At 35.9% G+C, this 15,566-nt stretch overlaps 1 long non-coding RNA gene across 1 annotated transcript in view; it reads left to right on the top strand.

Annotated features, from left to right (window-relative positions):
• LOC308191659 overlaps positions 1-15,566 on the top strand; it is a 54,893-nt gene that overhangs the window by 35,245 nt on the left and 4,082 nt on the right. The window contains exon 3 of the long non-coding RNA XR_013948187.1: positions 14,945-15,098. This is a non-coding gene — a long non-coding RNA (uncharacterized lncRNA). The remainder of the gene's footprint in view (positions 1-14,944; positions 15,099-15,566) is intronic.

Here is a 15,566-nt window from a genome sequence, read left to right on the forward strand (position 1 = left end):
GGAAGGAAGGAAGGAAGGAGAGAGAAGGAGAGAGAAGGAGAGAAAGAAAGAGAAAAAGAGGGAAAGAGAGAGAAAAAGGGAGAGAGAAAAGAGAGAGAAAGAAAGAGAGAGGGAAAGAGAGAGAAAGGAGGCAGAGAGAATGAAAGAAGGAGAGAAAGAAAGCCTCTGAAATGTAAAATTTCACTTTTAAGGTTTTGTCTTGTATTTCTTATACAAATGATGTGTTGGAATACCCTTCCACTTTCTTGTTTCTTAATTTCCCATTGTTCCATTTATTCTGTTGCTAGTGTCTCCTTCCCTTTGCAGCATTCTCCTTACTTTTTTCTCCACTGATTTCCTGGTCTTTTACGAGAATATCACCCCGCATCTTCCAAGACTGGTAAGACATAAGTAGCTCTAGTTACTAGCTACAAACCACACAGTATTCATTGGATAACAATGTAGTCTGGTATGAACAAAACAAAGACATCTGTAACTGTTACCAAAACTAGTGCATTAAATTTTCAAATCAAAATATTCCACTGTTTTCATCCAGAGGGTGATATATTTTAATTATGACAATTAATGTGTTGCTGCATTGTATGCAATCATTTCTCCACAGAAAAGCTTTTTTGGCAGGATGTTTTTGTCTGAGGATAATTTTTACTAGGTAACAGGAGGAAGCCCCCAAAAATTCGTCCCTTCCCTCAGCAGGTGCATCATTCTGTCTCTCACAATTAAGCCACGGTGGAGTTTGAAAATGGATTTCAATCAGCTACTCTCTGATCCTGTGAATGGATCTCAACTATGTTGGTATATAACATTATTTTCTCTCTTCTTTTCCTGCATTCTCACCTCTAAAAAGAAAAAAAAAAGAAAAGAAAAAAGAAAAACAAAAGATATTGAAGGACATTTTAGTAGGAAGCAATTTGATGCTTAGGATTGAAACACAAAACCACTATTGAGCTCATTTAAAATATGGTAGAAATCCAAAGAAATCCAACTACCAAAAAGAATACTATATATGATTTTGATTATTATTATCTCTTGATTATGATCGAGAGATGGAAAGGTCAAGCTTTGTATGGGAATTTTGTTGCAACATAAACTACAAATGGAATTGGCCTATAGGAAAAAAATCTTAAATGTAAAAAAAAAAAATGTTCCTTTGCAAAATTAAAGCATTTACAAATTCATTTAGTATCAAAGAAAAAATATTGATATCATTATAACGACATAAGAAAATTATGCTCATATAGAAAAAAAAAAAGAAAATAAATCTCTTGTACACTTAGTACTAAGAATTTGTACTTCTCAATGTAATTAAGTGTTCCCCAAAAACATAAAAGAAACAAAGTCCATTATATTTGTAGTCAGTGTTCGTTAGGGTTCAGAGTTAATACCTATTTCTGGAGAATAAACTACCTTACCCCTCTTAAATCATGTCACAGGAATTTATTTGTGTATACAGTCACAGAGGATTTATTTGATGAAATGTAAAATAGTTTTATTGTTTGTAGTGTCTTTCTTCAGTAACTCTTGGGGCTAAAAGCCATATCTCTGCACAGATTGCTGACCAGTACAGCCTAGTCTAAACTTACACTCCAAGATTCATGTAAACCAATTAATAAGTATATTCACACTAAGTTCTTCTTTGGGAACTATGTTTAACACCAGGAAGCACCAAGGTCTACTAACAGTGATTACTGAGGTGATTCTTTAACTCATATTTTTGTAGAGAAGAAAAAAGCATTTTAATAATATCAAAAATAAGGATAATTGATTGCGTAAAGTCTCCATACAGCTATTCCTGTGCATGACTAGTAAGACTGCCCTAGTTACTATTATTGTGCTGTACCATCACAGGAAATGAGAAGCATTGCAATATTCCCCCAAATAAAACAAGAATATGCTGTCCCATACAAATACTTCCCTTTTACTGATATTACTATTTGTCAGGGGTTGCCACTTGTAAAATAGCTCTGGTAGGTTAATTTCATCAGCTGTGTTTACTGTAAATCAAATAGAAATATTAGGTCAAGCCCTGACCTGGGAAACTGGGGAAAATATATATTTTCTGTTGATATTTGATAAGTAGTATTTCCTGATTCTTTAGTAATAATCCTGGCTTTAGAAAGAACGGAAAATAGCAAAGGTAAAAGGTAAAAGGTAAAAACAAACCTAGCAGTTAACATAGTTGGAGACGAAGGATGCTCTGTAAAGAATTTGGAAGACTGGCATATACTATGACAATATTTTTGAAAGTTTTGATTTGTGAACATTTTGATGACAGACACTGTCTCATGACTGTGAAGAGCTGTTGCGGTTCAACCATTATCTATTGACTATCCATCATTTTATCTCTCACAGCTTATTGTCCGGTATTGATAATCTGCATTTTGGACAAGACCATCTCTTGTCCCTGTGGTACATAAGGTTCCACAGCATCAAGCAAAATTATTATTACACTCCATTAGGCATGGATGCCTACAGAGAGTTTTCCAGCTTCAAATGAAGTACTCCAAGCTTATCTGAATAAAGCCTTAGATTCTCTCAGCTAACGTCTTACTTAGGTCTAAAGGCATTATTATATTATCAAACGGGAGACTATAAATAGACACACATGAACCATGCATGCTCCTAACTACAGAGATAAGCATTTCTCTTTCATTCTGGAATAGAGCTTTGGACCAAGTAGCTCTAGTAGCATCAGCTACACGACTAGATCCTATTGACCAGCTCTTTTGTTTGCCTTTCAGCTTGATGCAAGCAGCAATTCTGGAATTCCTCTCCAAGCCTTGACTTTTGAAATTAAATGTGAATGTGGTGTCCTGACTGTGCACCAGATATGCCTTAGAACATCTGTTGTGAATAGCACATGTTCTCCATAAATCCCTAACACTACAGCATTTTGGTAGCACAATGAGCACAGTAGCACAGTAATTGCAACTTTACAGTCAGGGACCTGTTCAGAGTAGTAATCCAAACTCTGTTCAGTTGGCCTTTCTGGTAGTGACACACATCTAATCAGAAGTTCTTGCTCCCCAGCTCATGACAACTATGGTAACGCCATAATTCCTCATGAACAGCCTTGATGACTTTCCTTTTCAATCAGTCTAATTGTACAAGGTAAAAAGCAGGGTTGACAAGAACATCATGTAACATCACAAATTCAGATACTAGCAGTAAATCACAGGCTTCAAATGCCAATAAAGCTAGAAATAATAAATGCTACTGATGGAAGTTATCAATACGAAAAAGGTATTTTAAATATTTTCAAAAACAATTTAAGTATGAATTTAGAAAGTAACACAAGCATATTCTGGTGATGCAGATAGTAGCAGCCACTGCAGTAAGGAGGTCAGATTCTATTCTGGTTTATGTCATGGACACAAAAAGGTATTACAGGTTAACACTGTGGACAATGAAAGAAGGATCTGACCGCAAAAAGTTTATATTAAATACAGGAAAATGAGTTTCTTGTCAAAGACACTTGGTGTTGCTTTGTGTGTAATTTAGCCTGTATTCTGTTAGACAAATATATTGTTCTTCTTTCTTTAGCTATATTAGAAACCATGTGCAATTAATGCAATTAATGCAATTAATGGTGTTTTTTGTTTGTTTGTTTTCAGTATGGGAAGAGAGGCCCAGATAGATTTTAGATGTATCTGTTCTCTACTGGGCTTGATCTCCATTACTGCTCTGCTTTTGTATTAATACAATTCAACCGTATGAGTTGTTCTTAATTTAGCCTAATGTGCATGAGAGAAGAAACATTCAAATAGACTAAAAAACAAATGTAAGGCAGATTTATATTGATGGTATAGGTCAGATGAATTTTCTTAGCTATTTTGGCACTCTTTTTACCAAAAAAAAATGTTTTAACATATCTTGCTGCTGAAGACAGGTTATATATCTTTCTCTGTTACAGTCTCTGTTACAGTTATGAGCCACATCTTTTGCCATGTGTTACTTTTGCCATGTGTTACATGCTTATTAATGAAGTTGATCTTGAGCTATTGGATAATTCATCTGAAGATTCTTTACCACCCACAGATGATATTATCCTTTTGTAAATGTGAGTCATTGTTTGAAACTAAGGAGTTGTTTATGGTAATGTAAACATTAATTAATTATCAATCTAAGAAGATTCCAGGAATAAGTGTTCAAACTCCTTGTATTTTAACAAATAACAAAGAAATTAAGTCAAATAATTAACCTCTATATGACAAAAAAGTGTCACTGAGCAGAATCATTCTTTCATGTATATCTTAAACAAAGAGAAAGAATATGAAAAAGAAGGCAAAAATCTAATCAGAAAAAAAAAAGTTGTTTCCATATGGAAATATATTTTATACTGGATGTCATTAGGAGTACTGTAGTTTTCAGTCTATGATTCACATTGCTTGGGCAGCATGTGCTAGTGTCACAGCAAATCCTTTCCCTAGATTATAGTCTGAAATAAAACAGATTTTGAATGCTGGTCATAGTTTATTAACCCATATTAGATAATATGATACAGCTACTTTACATTGCCTTCCGTTGCAGAGACTGGCTTGTCCTGGGTTAAATAATGACCTTCTAAAATTGCAAGGCAAAAAATAAACTGTTTTCATCTTAACTAAATAGAGATAGCCCTGTGATGTAAAATTGCTAAAAAGATGTGATTTGGGGAAATTACAGTTCCTTGCTTAGTATGTATTGTGCATGCCCTACAGCCTTCCCTAACCAGTAGCTCCCAATTTCATTTAAATTGTAATGATTTCCTTTAAGGACAATTACGTTGCCTAAGAGCAATGCATACATAATAATGCTGCTTTGGCATGGTTCAGTATAAAATGAGAGTAATAACTGTTTATTAATATGATAATTAACTGTTAATGCTCAGCAACCTAATTATATCTGTTAAATAACTTACATTTTTGAGCCAGATTCTAGCAAAATGAATTCTATTAAAAATAATAAAAAGCCATGAATATCACAGTAAAGCCACAGTTATAGTTTAATATCCTGGATTTTGACTTCACTTACACCAAACAGACTCTGGAATTCTGCATACTGTGAATAAAAGTGACTGTAAGTCTTTCCTTGTTCCAATAGGAAATGTACTGATTTAGAATTCAGAGCTTTTTCAGGGCATTTCAGAGAGCTACAAATACCATAAAATATGAAGGAAATGAATAAAGTATGCTTACTCTACAAAGTTATTAGAAATCTGCTTTTAGAAAAAGTTCCAAAAGTTTCACCTAGGTAGTCTTATCAAATTGGGTTATCTCTACTCCTTTCTTTGGTGTAGTGTCTAGAACTGTCTTTATATTGAACAAATGCATGGACATATGCAGCAAGGTTTTGGTTAGGAGCATAAGATTTCAGCACTACACTTCAAGAAGAAGGTGGATTAATTGGTGATAGTAGAAAGAAGAAAATAAGAAAAATCAAAAACCTAGAAGATAAAACTTACGGCAGACGTTTTTGTTTTGCACGAAGAAGAAAAATTTGAGGGGGAGCATGACAGTCTTCAAATCAGAAGTTGAGTAGAATTGAACAAGGTTTGAACTGTTAGTGTGTTGAACATGAACAATCATCTTTAACTGTATCAAGAAATATTGAGATGAGGTATTAGATCATATATCTAATGATAAATACAGCTACCCCCATGAAATGGTTTTCCTGGGAAGACTGTAAAGACTCCATCATTGGAGGCCCTGAAGCTATTAAGCAGCTGTCAGAAGTTACACAGGCTTAGCTGACTCTGAAGTGTCAAGATGGCTCAGTAAACTCGTGGAGCCTGTCCTAGCCCTGGGATTCTTTCACAGTTTCTTCTCCAGAGCTGCATAATAAGACTTGTTATTTCAAATACTAAGAATTTAAGCAGTGGCCTATGAACAGATTGATTGCCTTAATTTGGCCAATTATTCTTTGAAGTATTTCTGGTGTTTTTCTCCAGCTGGGCAGCTGAGCTCCACCACAATCACTTTCTCACTCCCCCTCCTCAAAGGGAAAGGGGAAGAAAATACAATGAAAAGGGATCAAGGGTTGAGATAAGGACAGGGAGATCACTCAACAGTTATTATCACAGGCAAAACAGACTCAGCATAGGGAGATTAATGTAATTTATTGCCTATTGCTAACAAGCTAGAGCAATGAGAAACAAACAACCAAACAACAACAACAACAAAACTAAAAAACACCTTCCCCCATTCACCCTCCTCTACATCTTCCCCCAGAGCTGTGCAGGGAATGCGGGAATGGGGGCTGCAGTCAGTCCCTAACACTTTGTCTGCGCCTCTCCTTCATGGTCACTCCCTGCCTCTGCACCACGTGGAGTCCCTCCCATGGGATACCATCCTTCCCAAACTGACCCTGTGGGGGCTTCCCACAGGCAGCAGCTCTTCAAGAACTGCTCCAACATGGGTTCATACCACAGGGTCCATCTGTCAGGAGCAAACTGCTCCAGCACAGGTCCCCCACGGGCAACAGCTCCCATTACCTGCACCCGCGTGGGCTTCTCCAGGGCAGCAGCGTGGAGATCTGCTCTGCTGTGGGACCCATGGGCTGCAGGTGGACAGCCTGCTCCACCATGGATCTCTCCACAGGACACAGGGGAAGTTCTGCTCTGGTGCCTGGAGCACCTCCTCCCCGTCCTTCTTCACTGACCTTGGTGTCTGCAGGGCTGGTTCTCACTCCTTGCTCTCCCAGCTTCTGTTGTGCAACATTTTTTATTTTATTTTTTCTTTTTCTTAAATCTGCTCTCACAGAGGTACAAACAACATCACTTATTGTCTTGGCTCTGGCCAGCAGCAGGTCCCATTGGAGCTGGCTGAAACTGGCCCTTATCTAACATGGGGAAGCTTCTGGATTCTTCTCACAGAGACCACTCCTGCAGGCTTCCCCCACTTCCTTCCCCCCAGCCAGCCACCAAAACCTTGCCATGTAAACCCAATACATTGTTCATAATGGCCTATGAACAGATTTTTTACATTACTTCAGCCAATTATTCTTTGAAGTAATATTCACTGCTCTTAAGATATCTGCACTGTTTGATTATTTCTCCTAACATTAACTGGACCGGCAGTTTATACAGCAAAATCCATATCTTCACCTCTCTGGCTGCTAGCTTTTTATAGTGTTCTTCTCATTTCTTGACCATACAATGCTTAAAAACATTGCAATTACAATTTCCATTATCCTTGTCCTATCCACGACTTCAGAACAAAATAGCAAATAATTCATCCCAGAATACCCAGAAAATTGCAGACAGTAGTTAATCCAGGTATACTGAAGCCAATTCCATATTATTGGATTATGTAATTTAGATAACCCTTTCCCTAGGTCCCTGCATAAGACTTTTCTAAAAGCATTTCTTAAAGATGGAAGTGGAAAACTTCACCCTTACTTCGTTTCCTACAGCATCTTCTTTTGCATCATAACTTTGAGGACTATTATTTTTCACATCTGTGGTCTCATGCTAAACTTGAGTCCAGAAATTTATATTATAATTGTCAGTCTTTCCGAAACCCTGATAATTTCTAAAAACAACAACAACAACAAAAACAGTAAGAATCTTCTGGGTTTTCCTCCTCACTCCCCAGTCCCCACCCCTTCCTCTTCTAATCACTCTAACATTAAATAAATCACTCTAACATTAAATAAGAATGTAATGTAGAATGATTTTATATGATCCTTTTGATCTGCTTTGGGTAGGACTTTCATTGCTCTGAAGATGGTTTTATAACCTACCTCCTAACAACTTCATCACAATTCCATTTTTCGAGGTAAAGAATACACCTCAATTTAGTCCTTCAAAAAAGTTCACCCTGTGGTATCCAAACCAAAGTCAACAAATGTTTTAACAATCCACAACAATTTTGTTCCAAAATTAAGATGAAGTTTCATTAGCAGTATACAGTAACTTATTAGCCAATGTCTCTTAGCTGGCAGATAGACAATTAGTAGAACTAGTAGATTTTTTTTCATAGGAATTCATTGGCATGTCAAGGTCAATGTACACGGGGAATGTTAAAGAATATGAAGGATGATAGGTAATACAGGGATTGATTCCAAATCTACTGTAGTGATCCCAAAGTTGTACATTAGCTCACTAGACACTAGATCAGACTTTACAATATAGACATTACAAATGCCAGAATTAAAATATATCTTAATAGTGGTCATTTGAGTCACAAAGATAATAGTAGGAGAACTGACTGACACAAAGTGTACTCTCAGATGTCTTATTAGGCCTACTCTGATGAGAGTTTCATTTGTAAGAACTGAAGGAAGCAGAAAAAGAACACTGAAATTTGTGACCTTTCATCACAACTAGAATAAATCAACTATAAAATAGAAAGACATAACACTAGCACTTTGCATTCTCCACATTTGGGAACTTCATCCATCTCTTAGACGAGAAATGGATTCTTGGCAAACTAAACTGGCTGCAAGTGTTCCGACTTGTTTGAGCCAGCTATTTTGGGGTGATTCATTAAGGTCTATTAACACAAAATTTAAGATCCCTGACTTTTCACTTTTTATTTCAGAATTAGAAATTCTGCTGCAGAGAGGTCAATTAAATTCTGTATTACTACAAAGCTGATAGAGTAAAAAAGACTTATTTTCCTCTAACTTATTTATAGATTGCGCAAGCAGATTATACTGAATATTAGAACTGCACTGCAATCAGAATCAGGAGATTCAGGAATTGCTGGATTTACAACTCTAGGAAACACATATACACAAATATATATATAAATATAATTTATATATTCATGAAATAGTAGTAATCAGCATCAATGATTTGTGTTTACCCTCCTCAGGGGAATTGACCCCATTGTACTTGTTTCCCTTCAGTTCTCTGCTATGCAAAGAGAAAAAGAATATAGTTGCATGGATCAATCTAAAACACTCACAAATGCAGTGCTGGTTAGTGCCTGTGTAACATGATGACCTGACCCTTCTGGTCTCACCTCATCTTTTATATAGACACCTGGCCCTAACAGGGTGGCTCACAGATCCTAACATAAGCATCTTCACAAACTGTTTTGCAAAGACAGCCTAGGAAAGATGATCTACAAAGCCTTTGTGCATTTGATAAGGGGTTGTATAAAGCTAGTCAACAGAAAACACTTCATGCATATTCCTGGATGCAGACTTCCCTCATCAGTGGTAAGAAGCCTCTTTTAATCTAGAATCAGAATCTAAACCCATTCCCAAAAGTCTGCAGGCTTAACTGAGCAAGCTTATATTCTTTAGAGCAGATGTCAGCAGTGCTCGCTGGCTGTCTACAGTACCTAGTGGCTAACTGCATTCACCCAAACAGGGAGTGACCTGTGTTAAATTTGGAACTCACCCAGAAAAAATTCACATCCACATGTTAGAGAACAATATAGCACAGTTCAGTGTTTGGCTTTCAGGTGCAACTGGATCTCTACATGAACAGGAATGCAAGACTTCTGGTGGCAGATGGAAAACAGGAGAGAAGGATGGCTCAGTAGTCAGATTTTGAGAGCACACTGGATGTAGAGGAAATTGAGTTCTGGTCATCAGTCTGCTATCTGCTTTTCTAATCTGCCTATTGTGCAATGTAAAAATACATAAATATTTAATGTCACAAAGATTCAAATACAAGTCTTTATTTTATTTTATTTTTTTATTTTTATCAGCAGTGTCACCCATCTACTTGTTTGCAAAGTCCAGTTTCCTAAATTCTCTCCATCTGGTCCAAGGAATCAGGAATGTCCTTTTGCACACTGATGTAATTTCAACAATAACAGCAGAAAACATCCATGACAAATGGTGAGATATAAATTACATGAAAAAAGTAAAAACAAAACTCACACAGAGGTTGATATAATCCTTTCCACATTGTTTTGCATCACTGAAAATCTTTTCTTGTATCCCAGTATTTTTGCTAAAAATTAGTGAAGTGGAGAAAGGTTGGGATGTCATGTGTCAGCCTGTCTGACAGACTCTTGCTCACTTTCATTTAGGGGATGACATTGGACCTCACAAGTGTTCCCAGACCATATTCTCCCTTAGTGTCAATTCATTGTTATTTACTCTGTAGCTACAGCTAGTGTGCAGCAATTTACAAATACTAAAGGTAAGACTACTTAGCACTCCTCAGCTTATCTACTTAAAAATAATATCATAAACAGAAATTAATACTTAAGCAAAAAAAAAAGTTATATAAGCCCCGGTGTAAAAAGAAGGCATAAAATCATTGCTGTATTCATTATTTATTTTCCTCATATGTTTTTTCTGTCCTGGCAGAGGGCGCAGAGTTTTCCTAACACACGTGTGGATACAGACATGACTATGATTTTTGGTGACTAAAAAAGTGCAAGAATAGAAGCTCTGTGAGGGAGAAAACTATAAGGTGTACTAAAAGACTGGGACATTGGTGGTTGGAAAAGTAAACAGAAAAGTAAAAGGAAAGATAATTGGAAATTGAAGGTAAAATTAATTAAAGGCTTACAAAGCAATATCCTTGTGAGAGGTCAAAAAGGAAAAAACAACAAAAAAACCCACTATTTTTTCCTACATATATTTATATGTCTACATGAGTTCCATGTAAACAATAAGAAAGTAATACTATGCCAGTGTTCCCATTCATTTCAGGCTGATGGAGGATTTTATAACAATAAAATAAATATGCTTCTCAAATTTAAGAAGTAGAAATACAAGAACCCCAATAGAATAAGGTACATAGCACTGAAAACAGCTTTTGTAGAGAATTTTCAGTCTGCAAAATTACAGACCAAATAGTAAAAAATATAAAATCTGTTTATAAATAAAATTATTCTTGATGAAGTGTGGCTATATTCAAAATCCCAAGATGTTAAGAAAGTGTTCTCAGCATCTCTTTGTCAATTTTCTACCTTCATTGCAAATTAGTTCTAAGTTCTTTTTTAAAAAATGATATCATAGGTAACAGTGTGTGGAACAATTATCTGTAGACAGATGAAATTGACTTTATCATCAATCAATGTCACTTTTGAGCCATAAATACTAGTATGATGTCACAGCTGTGAAATGATGTCACAGCGACACATTAGCATTATGCAACACTGGATAGCTGAGGGTCATCAAACTGTTTTGAGACTTTATAGCACAACTTTTTGGCCACTTGAAACCATTTGATACTATTTTCTCCTCAGAATACAACCATGAATAACAGAGAAATACATTTGGTACCTGCACTGGAGTTAATCACACTTCCTTCTCCTGCTTTAAAATCAGTGGAGAAAAATATAAACTTTGGGGGCATCATTCATCTCATCTTAAAGTAAACATATAAAATGGGTCAGAAGTATTACATGTTGAAAGGTCTTATTTCTGTCCCTTGATTATAAACAGAGCCTAACAAATCTGCATCAGATGCAGTTGTTTCCACTATAAATCTCTAAAGTTAAGTGTGAAGAATCCCACTGATAAATTATGAAACTTTATTTTTCTATATAAAATCCTAGTAACATGTCCAAAAGAATAGGTAATGTTCCTGTGAGCAGTATGACTCATTTTGCTTGCTTCATCAAATCTCCCACAATTCTGCCAGAGGAGCATGTAATATTCTAAATATATGTACATTGGATTGTTTTAACATTTTGGGTCTTGGTCAGAACATTATTGTCTTCAAGGTAATATTTTCTGAAGGGAATTAATTATTCACATCCTCAAAAATGTTATGATAAGGAAGAGCAGCTTATGTCACTTAACTTTAGACATCTAAAAGTTAGAGATATAAGTCTGAGCTAGTCACCCTATGTTCCCTTGATAGTCACTGGAAAGAAATTGGCACCTCCAAAGGGCAATTCATCTGACCTATTCTAGATACTGATCTTAGGATGAGATGAATCTTTCCCTTGAAGTGCCCATTTCTTTTCATTGACTATAAAGAAAGAATAGGGTGACTTAGACAGAGAAATTTATTTTTTTATATCTAAGCTAGGGCAGATTAATCGTACCCTAGGAGGAAAAATGTTAGGCTACTTTGTTCAGAAAACCCTTAAGAATACAATAGGGGTCACACAGAACTCTACTCAAAACAAAGCAACAGAACAGAATTTGGTGGATTTTTTAACATTGTACTATGCTGAACATATACTTAGAATAATTGACCCCTTAAGAAAATTCAAGAAAACTGTAATCAAAAGGAACTCCCTGATCAAATACAGAAAGAAATTATCTGTTCTAAAGCAACTACATATTTCATATCTAATGCTAAGAGTCATTTTAGGGGTTCAAACATACACACAAAGATTTACATGTAGTTTTAGAGTAATAAATTAACCCTTTTGATATTGGTGTAATATCGATAAATGAAAGTCAACCATCTCCTTGACTGTAGGAGACTTTCAATAAAGAGGCAAAGGCTTACAGGCAAATGCAGAAACTAACTTACAGTGAAAACATCTTTAGAAACCAGTCAAGGTTGGGTCAAACTGTAGGTTTGAAATAAACCAAAGGAATAAAAGAGGAATAATGATTTCTTGCTCAATTAATTTATAAAAACTATCACAAGATATCAGTTAAAGGTATATTTAAAAACTACAACTGAAGTTGTTCCTAAAATATGGAAATCACTTGCAAAGTAGGGAAATTAATTTTGTCCTACCTTGAATTTTCCTTGATCTAACTTGCCAAATAGGGCATGAAATAATTTAAAGTATATTTGCCAATTGTTGTTGGTTTTTTTGTTTGTTTATTTGTTTGCTTTTTTAATAATACTAACCTAAAATATAAACATCTGACCTTCATACAAGAAGCAAAACAAACAAAAGCATTCCAAGACATTTTTAACCATAAAAAAAAAAATCGTCCTTATGCAATAGCATAACATAACCTTCTTTAATGAAAGAAAACATATGGAGAAAAAAAAAAAAAAAAAAAAGAAGATTCCTTTAATCCATCAGTTAGCTAAATACTTTACAAGTCTATATTTTCATAAATGTGTGAGATTTTATGTAGACCAACCTCATGGAATAGCTGTCCTGAATTCGATAGCAAGTGTAGCAAGCAAAAAGCGTAGGCTCAGGCTTTCAAATGGTTCTGGGTGCACTGAGACTGTGTTTTCCGCCCAGGGCATTACACTATATGTGCTCTCTTCCCGCACTCATTCTGTTCACTATGAGTCTCAGATAAGAGTCAGTATTATGACTCTCATTTGTACAACACAAATAGCATATCCAGTATTTTACTGCAAAGAGATGTCACTTACATTGTTTGGACATAGGGAGGAAAGGAAGGAATGGACAGAGCCTGGCACCATTTCATCCCAGTCGTTAGTGCGGAAATGGAGACATGCATAGCATTGCATGTACACTAGTGCGTGGGAAAACACTGGGGTAAAGACCAAGATAGACCAGGATGTGTAAGGTAACACCAACTACAAGAATAGTATCATCATCTACAACATCTCAAAAATTCAATATGATTTGGTTTTAAAGTACATTTGACTCCACTTAGAATCATATATGATATACATTTATGATATAAATGCAGTATCAACAACCTGCACTGAAAAGATTTTTTAGTCTGTCTGACTTTGCAAATGCAATTCTCTGATGGAAACTTAATACCCTTAAGTTCTTGGAAATCTCATTAAATCATCTTTTAGAACTGTATTAGATAGGAACAACATCTACAGTTTTGTTTTTTTTTTTTTTCCCAGCAAAATCAATCTATCGAGGGATTTGTTTTCATACTCCGATGTACATAACTATGCCTATAACTATTGCAAAACTTTACCCAGTAGTGAAGTCCTGATGCGCTGACAAAGGACAGAAGGAAAAAAAAATATCAAAACAAGACTATTGCATATATAGTCAGCATTATGCTGTGACTCTTGTGTTTGGGAACACCAGAGGGCCACTGGAACTGTCTATGATACGAAAGAGAAAACAGGAAGATTTTGCAATGGGTGACACAAGATTCTAACATTTTACTCTAGAATTTATCAGAAGTTATATCAATGCTAACTAAATGAGTCCAGGAGTATGATTTTCTATAGCAATAATCTTTTTTTTTTTTTTTTCATAACAGTTCTTTTTAAGCGACCACAGGGATCATTAGAAAGGGAATACCAGCCAGATAAGCTGCAAGCCTGATATAGTACAGCCATTTTAATGGTACAATAAGAAAGTCATTAGCGATATGACTAAAAGGCAGGAACTGAGCATAGAATTTTCCCCAGTCCAGACTGGTACAGGAGATGAACAGAATAAGTTCTTCAGAGAAATCTGCAGAGAAATAAGAAAAAGGACATATTTGGCAAACATGTCATTGTTAGATAGCTTGGAATTAACTTTGAAGGTAACACAGATAGAGGCAAGTCCAGTCAGGAATATTTCATAGGATCATAGAATCACAGAATCATAGAATCATCTAGGTTGGAGAAGACCTTCAAGATCACCGAGTCCAACCATCAACCTGACCTACTGAGTCCCGTCGCTAAACCATGTCCCTTAGTGCCATGTCCACACATTTATCAAATACCTCCAGGGATGGCAAATCTACCGCTTCCCTGTGAAGCCCATTACCTCTCCATGAAGAAATTCTTCCTAATATCCAATTTAAATCTCCCCTGATGCAGCTTAAAACTGTTTCCTCACCTATTGTCACTTGTCACTTGAGACAAGAGACCAAGAGACCATCCTCACTGCAATCTCCTTTCAGGAAGTTGTAGCAAGTGATAAGATCTCCCTTCAGCCTCCTCTTCTCTTCATAAAATAACTTCAGTTCCCTCAGTTACTCCTCATAAGTCTTGTTTTCTACTTTCTTCCAACAGCTTCGTTGTTATTCTCTGAACACAAACATTTACCTAACTGAAAACATGTGCTTGTATGTAAAATGTGTTTCTTTTTTATTTTTTTCTTATATCAGACAATAAAAGAATTCAACAACATAACATTTTTTTATTACAGACATTATGGATTTCATGAATGTTTCTTCTACTTTTTACCAGTATGCTGTACTCAACAGAATGATCCATGGTCTTTCATAGTGGACAAACACACAAAGGTCACAGAATCAGACTCCACACCTGACTGAACTACTCAGAGGAAATACAGCTGGACTGTGGAAACCAATTCTGCTAAATTCACCAGGTGTCCTCCGAAGTAAGTAGCTAGGAGCCACTTACTTCAATCAGACCAGTTTCTTTAATTTTATCCTTCCTGTGCACCACTGATTCAAACAGGTCTCACAAACAACTGTCTATAATGGAGAAGACTTAATGAGAAAATGAAGCCAATGTTCTGGATTAATGCCTTCCAAAGTCACAGGCTGTTAAGTAGGTGCCCAGAACAATTTTCAGACACATTCTCTAATCATCAAAAGGTCTTTAGTATCTAAGCAATGACCTCAAACATGATGTTATTGATGCTTATGATTAACTTATTGCTACTGCATTCAGTTTTTGAACAGAAAGTTGCTGCCAATCAGCCTTAAAATAAGCTTAAAAATCTTCCTACTTGTATGAATGTCCTTTAAACTACTTATAATATTTGGTGCCAGGTGCACTATGAAATTAGAAAAACATTGGATGATGATGCACCAATAAGCATAGGACACACTTACAATCACAG

Source organism: Anser brachyrhynchus (genome assembly GCF_964034855.1).
Source record: "Anser brachyrhynchus genome assembly, chromosome: 1".
In the NCBI taxonomy this organism is placed as follows: domain Eukaryota; kingdom Metazoa; phylum Chordata; class Aves; order Anseriformes; family Anatidae; genus Anser; species Anser brachyrhynchus.